The sequence below is a fragment of the Zea mays genome, chromosome 2, assembly GCF_902167145.1.
Source record: "Zea mays cultivar B73 chromosome 2, Zm-B73-REFERENCE-NAM-5.0, whole genome shotgun sequence".
Classification (NCBI taxonomy): Eukaryota; Viridiplantae; Streptophyta; class Magnoliopsida; order Poales; family Poaceae; genus Zea; species Zea mays.
The window spans coordinates 215,657,434-215,663,214 of NC_050097.1; the positions used below are offsets into that span (position 1 = coordinate 215,657,434).

Below are 5,781 nucleotides of genomic sequence, written 5' to 3' on the forward strand. Positions count from 1 at the left end.
TCCGTCCATACAATTTTAGTTGATCAGAATAATAAATTTATTTACAACTTTTAGAGTCCATCACATGTTAAATATGACAGGTTCACCCTGTACTTGGAAATTCCCTTTCCCAGACCTCTACAATTTTTAGGATCCTTTAGCACTGATACTCCTATTCCCTTCTCCATCTCAATGCTTATAGGCATCATCGTCTCAGACTCCCAACACTGTTTCAGTTTACGTATTGCTTGTTGTAAATTAAATTTCAATGCATCTAACTTTGGTGCTTGTTCATGCCATCCTTTTGTAGGTCTCGGCTTTCCTTTTGCACCATTTCTCTGAGGTTGCTGATTACAGCTTTACAGCTAACATGAGACAGAGGTTTTTAAACATTTCTCAGCTTATGCTTATAGTTTCTGTGTGCTATATATCAAAACCTCCAATTCACGACTGAGGTTGTAAAAAAACGTGCTCCTGACGTTGCGGGACAGCGTGCATAAGGTATTCTACGCCGTCGTCGAGGCCGCTGCAGTTCGCGCAGACAACAGCCATCTTGGAGGTCAACTGCTTGTTTTCGTCTCCCGTTTTCGATTGCTCGGTCACAGTAAAACTGCAAACTTGGCTCAATTTCATATTTTTGCTTTGCTCATGAGTTATGGATATATCCTATTAGAATGATTACTGTTTAAATTTAAGTAAGGATACTACAAGTGGTTCTTGGTAGGAAGAACCGCTAATCAACTAGATTTATGTGTACAAAAAGAGCAGATATAATACCATAGGCTCTTACACAGGTGTATAATTACATAAATGTTACTTATGGTCGCCTTTTTGTCACTATTCTGATAAGTTTGTCATCTTTATAGGGTTGGTGAGCTATTCAGTCTCTGCAACTCTTCCATAGATTGGATCCAGATTATTCCTTACGTGGGGTGTCTTCTGGAGTTTTCCTGAGGTATCGCCACTAGCAAGTTTTCGTGTTTTCATATATGACACCATTTTTAGGAATACATCTTAATTTGTACATGAACTTTAGAGTTTCCAATTTATAATTTTAAATTTTAGATTAGATACATATCTATATGTTGTTGTTTGGCGGGACCTCGAATTATGACACAGTTCTAGGTTTAATAGCATTTGCTAGAACTAGAGAACACATGTGTTAGATGATTATGGGACTTTTAGGACTAAGGTTAGTCGATTATTTAATTTTTTATTCCAATAATGGAATAAGAAACTATGAGTGGGTATTGTAACAAATTTCTACAGCAGGCGTATTAGAAATGGATAAATAGCGCTTTTTACCCTATTTCAACTAGGCTATTCTATTATATTTCTGGACCTGCAATTGGATGTTGATGTTATGTTCTTGCCATAAAGTCCAATGTATCGTGCTAGCTGTACACTGATCTGTAACAGGTGAGCAACTGACTCGAGAGTTTGCCGACGCTAGAAGAAGGACCTAATGTGAGCTTTTACATACTTGATGAACAACTTGAGCTCTTGAGCAAGGTGGGGGTATTTCTGTACCCACTGGTCGTAGTTTTGTTGGCTATTACTAATCGTGTGCAGATGGCCCCATTCACCTCTACCAACAGGTGCTGAATGCAGGGGATGACATGATTGGTGTTGAGTGCTTAGAAGAAGATTTTGATGGCAAGGTTCTATTTGTTTCAGGTTGCTTCACCATTCCCCAAAGCACATTGCAGCTAACCCTTTTTGTATTTTGCAGATTCGATGTCGTGGGAACCTAGATGTCATTGCTTGTTCTTGATTCACGACGAGATGGATGCGGTTTCCTTTAGAGTTCCGCCGAGCAGCCTCTTGGTTTGACTCTTTTGGGATCTTCTAGGAATTCCATCTTGTGATATCCTCCGGTTCATCACATGATAATATACGGTTCCACTCACTAGCCCTTGCAGACTAAAAAGCTCTTGAGAAATACTATGTTGTAACTCTTCATATTTTTCTTTTGTTTATGTAGCCTAGCACCCAGTCTGTACTGTGGCGTCCAGTTCCATTATCTCTGCCTTGCATTTCAGATTTTTGTTGTGATTGGGATACTATCTTAAAGCTGCTTACTTGCTTGTGGTGTCTAATTTTAGAATGTATTGCATTTTGATGCTTTAAAAGAATTGAGGGACACTGTATTGCTTTTTCTTAATTATGTGATGTTTTTTAGGTTCCTAGAGCAAGGTGCCTATATTAGTGTGACCATCCAATTTGACTGTTGCACTACTTGATTTAAGTTGTGTTTTCCTTATGAAAAATAGATGGATTCTTTAGCTAAGATGAACTGTCGACACCTAAAATGCCACTGGAAGTAGTTTGGAATGTGCATATTTTAGTGTGATCATACAGTTTCATTGTTACACAGACTGATTAAAGCAGCCTTTTCCTTATGTAAAAAGATGGTTTCTTTAGCATGTGTTGAACTGCTAACACTTAAAATGCCACTAGAATTATATTTGAATGATAGTTTTGTATGAACACATTTCTGTACGAGTTATCTATATGCTTTAGTTGTAGTGGTCATTTTGATAACTAGAATTTCAGATCATGGTTGACTGAGCTCAAGTGATAAGAACATCGATTAGTGAGCAAAACCAAAAGCTGCAGTTGCTCTGAAGGAACAATCTATGTGGCCTTCGCCTCTTGATCGGAAATTTGTTCCTCTAATCACCTGAAGGAACAACTGACAATCTGAAACTTGTTGAGCCTTCACGATATGAAGAAACAATGGTAGGTGTACTACTGATATTATGGTATTGTTACTCTAAAGAAGCAATATGTTCAGTATGTGTTGAGGTGATGCAATTTCTATTTGTTTCAGGTGATATGTGCAACACCTGTTCGCATTGGTGCACAACACTTGCTTTAGCTATAGGGTTTTGTATTTTTTTGTATAAAGCATACATGTGCATTGGTCAGTATGTGCCATGTATCTTTTCCACTACATAGCATACATGTAATGTGTGATCAAAATTTCTAGCCTTCAACTCTACTGTTTTTGGCATTATGGTTACTTTGGAAGAACTTGTTAAGCTATGTGTGGTGCGCACTGTGCCTGCTTCCAACAATTGGGTTATGTTCAGTGTCAAGTATCTAGATTATACTTAAGTAAATGACATGCTCTTCCTCTCCTCATCGCAATATGTTAATTGGATTAGATTTTATTTTAGCATATTTCTGTAATATTTGTCTTGCTGGCAACACCATCTGGAGCCCTTTCGTGAACCAGCATAAGTGGACAACACTGGTGGGTAGCCACATGCACAAAAGAGGAAACATTGGTCTTTTTTCCTTCATGATTTAATTATTGTGTCTTCACATATACATGGTTGAAATTGTCCTCCATTAAAACTCTTTTGGTATACATGCATACTGAGAAGTTGTCATATTTTATATAATTTTATAACTACTAATTATCGAATAATGTCTTAGGGACCGTTTGTTTCCCTTCACTTTGAGAATCGAAATCTAAGTAATAGAATTGGCTATCTTTTTAAAATGTGATATTCCATAACTTTTGAAAGTTTATATATAAGTCTATCTCAAATTTATGGGGTAAGAGATGAAAATTGATTATATAGATTTACATGCTACTTTCCTAATGTACAACTTATAACACACTCGTCTATTGCTTCTCTATAGTATAAATATAGCGTATAACTATCTCTCTTATATGATTTAGGATAATATACAAATATATTATATGCACAAATATATTAACTTAATTAGTTTTGTCTAAATTATAATTATTAGAATGAAATTTAATTCCAACCAAACAAATGGGACTTAGTGATTTTTTGGATAGTCTTGAGATGTGTTTATGTATGGCTAGGATTACAAATGGATTACGAAATCTTTTCTTATAACAATATAACGTACATTTGTATATAAGTTATTATAATATTATATGTTCCCGTTGCAACGCACGGGCACTCACCTAGTAAGGCATTAAGAGCGGTAGTCCCATCCTAATGGGATGGTAGTCCTGTCCTGATGGCTCTGAAGCGAGTGTTCCAACTTGCATGTCAGAATCCTTGAACACGTCTTGGCTGTCGGACGTTGACAGTAGTCTACATTCAAATTAGAATATGTTTTTAATAAAAAAAATATTAATATTTTTTCACGGTCTTTTGATTTACATTTTTATCGTGCATGGCGAGTTTGACTTAGACAAAAAGAAGATGTGAATACAACATATCACTAGTCACTTGGTATTTACGCTTATCATATCAAATCAAATGTATACCATTAATTCTTAGGTCCCTAGAGCCTAGAGGCCTTAGTATGCATGTGTGTGGTCCAGTTAAAAGAGTCGGCTAAAACCGCATATCCATCTACCAAAAATGTGGTTTACCACATAATCAACGCCGACCGCATGCAGCGATTTGATCGGGGAAATATATAAAGCACTCCAATGGCAGCTTTCTCTTGTTCCGACGCATATAACCTGCAGGTCCCTGCGAAGCTAAGGGAGATAACCTTTCTGCCTCCAAGAAGAAAAGTAACGCGAAACTGACATGTGGTCCCTGGGGGCGCCACCGCCAACCGGCCGGTCCAAGCAAGACAAATAAGCAAACCCTACTCGCAGACTCGCGGTGGCCTCACCCGACCCCCATGCACATGCACATGCACATGCACATCACATCAGGATCAAGCGATCAGCATGCATATGCAGCTGCTAGCACAGTCACGGCCTCACGAGAAACTGCATGCATGGATTGGAACCAGGAGGGAGGAGGCAGGAGGCAGAGGCAGTAGTAGATCACACGCACCGTCGGTGCATCCGGCCGGATGGCATCTCGCGCTATCGCTAGGCGCCCGGCCGGCGGCGAGAGACCCGTGTGCATGCGCGCGTGTCAGGCGGTCAGCTATGCGTCGGCGCCGTGCAGTGCACGCACGTCGTCATCGATGGCTTCGTGTCTCGCGTCCGAATTTTTTATATTTTAGCCCTTTTTTGAAAAAAAATTCACGTTTGAACCTTAAAAAATTTTAATGTCATTTTTGGACCCTTTGCTCGGCGCCATAACCAATGGCGCCGAGGTAACACAGCTCGGCGCCATAGGCTATGGCGCCGAGGTGCGTGTTACGCTGGCACAAACGGACGTCGTGGCACCGACGTGGCACCAACATGGAACCGAGCTCGGCGCCATAGATCTTGGCGCCGAGCTCTGTTATGTACACAAAACTTGTCTAGCTTAGTTGGTAGAGCTCAAGGCTTTTAACCTTGTGATTGTGGGTTCAAGCCCCATGATAGGCATGTTTTCATACTTTTTTTTGTCTTTGACACTGATTTTTTTTGTTGTCCAGATTTTTCGTTTATGTCGCTGATTTGTCCGTCTAGATTTATTTCTTATTCAGATTTTTTGTTTTTGTGACTGATTTATTTATCCGTCCATATTTTTTTCGTTTATTAAGCTTAAGGAAACGTACTTACATTGGTTAGCGGCCACCGGTTTAGCTATGGTGCATCGTGGTTTTTTTCGTTTATGCCGCTGATTTGTCCGTCCAAATTTATTTCTCATCTTGATTTGTTTTTGCTTTTGCGACTAATTTGTTTATTACATTTTGTTTAATAGTACTGAATAATCCGTCTGGCCCTTGGTGCATTGTAAACCCCACATGCTTAAGCTTGATTCCGTCCTCTCGCTAATTACAAGTGATTTTAAACATTAAATAATATACTAAAAACTGAAGTACACCATTTAAAATGTTAAAAATATTTATATCATAAACAAATGATTGTGTTAATCTTACATTAGTAGTGATGTACAATGATAAATTTTAATTAAT

The 5,781-nt window shown here is 38.7% G+C and overlaps 1 non-coding gene across 1 annotated transcript; it reads left to right on the top strand.

Annotated features, from left to right (window-relative positions):
* The first annotated feature begins 5,175 nt into the window (after nucleotides 1-5,175).
* TRNAK-UUU (transfer RNA lysine (anticodon UUU)) lies at nucleotides 5,176-5,248 on the top strand. The gene has a single exon. It is a non-coding gene; the product is annotated as a tRNA-Lys (tRNA).
* The last annotated feature ends 533 nt before the right edge of the window (nucleotides 5,249-5,781 follow it).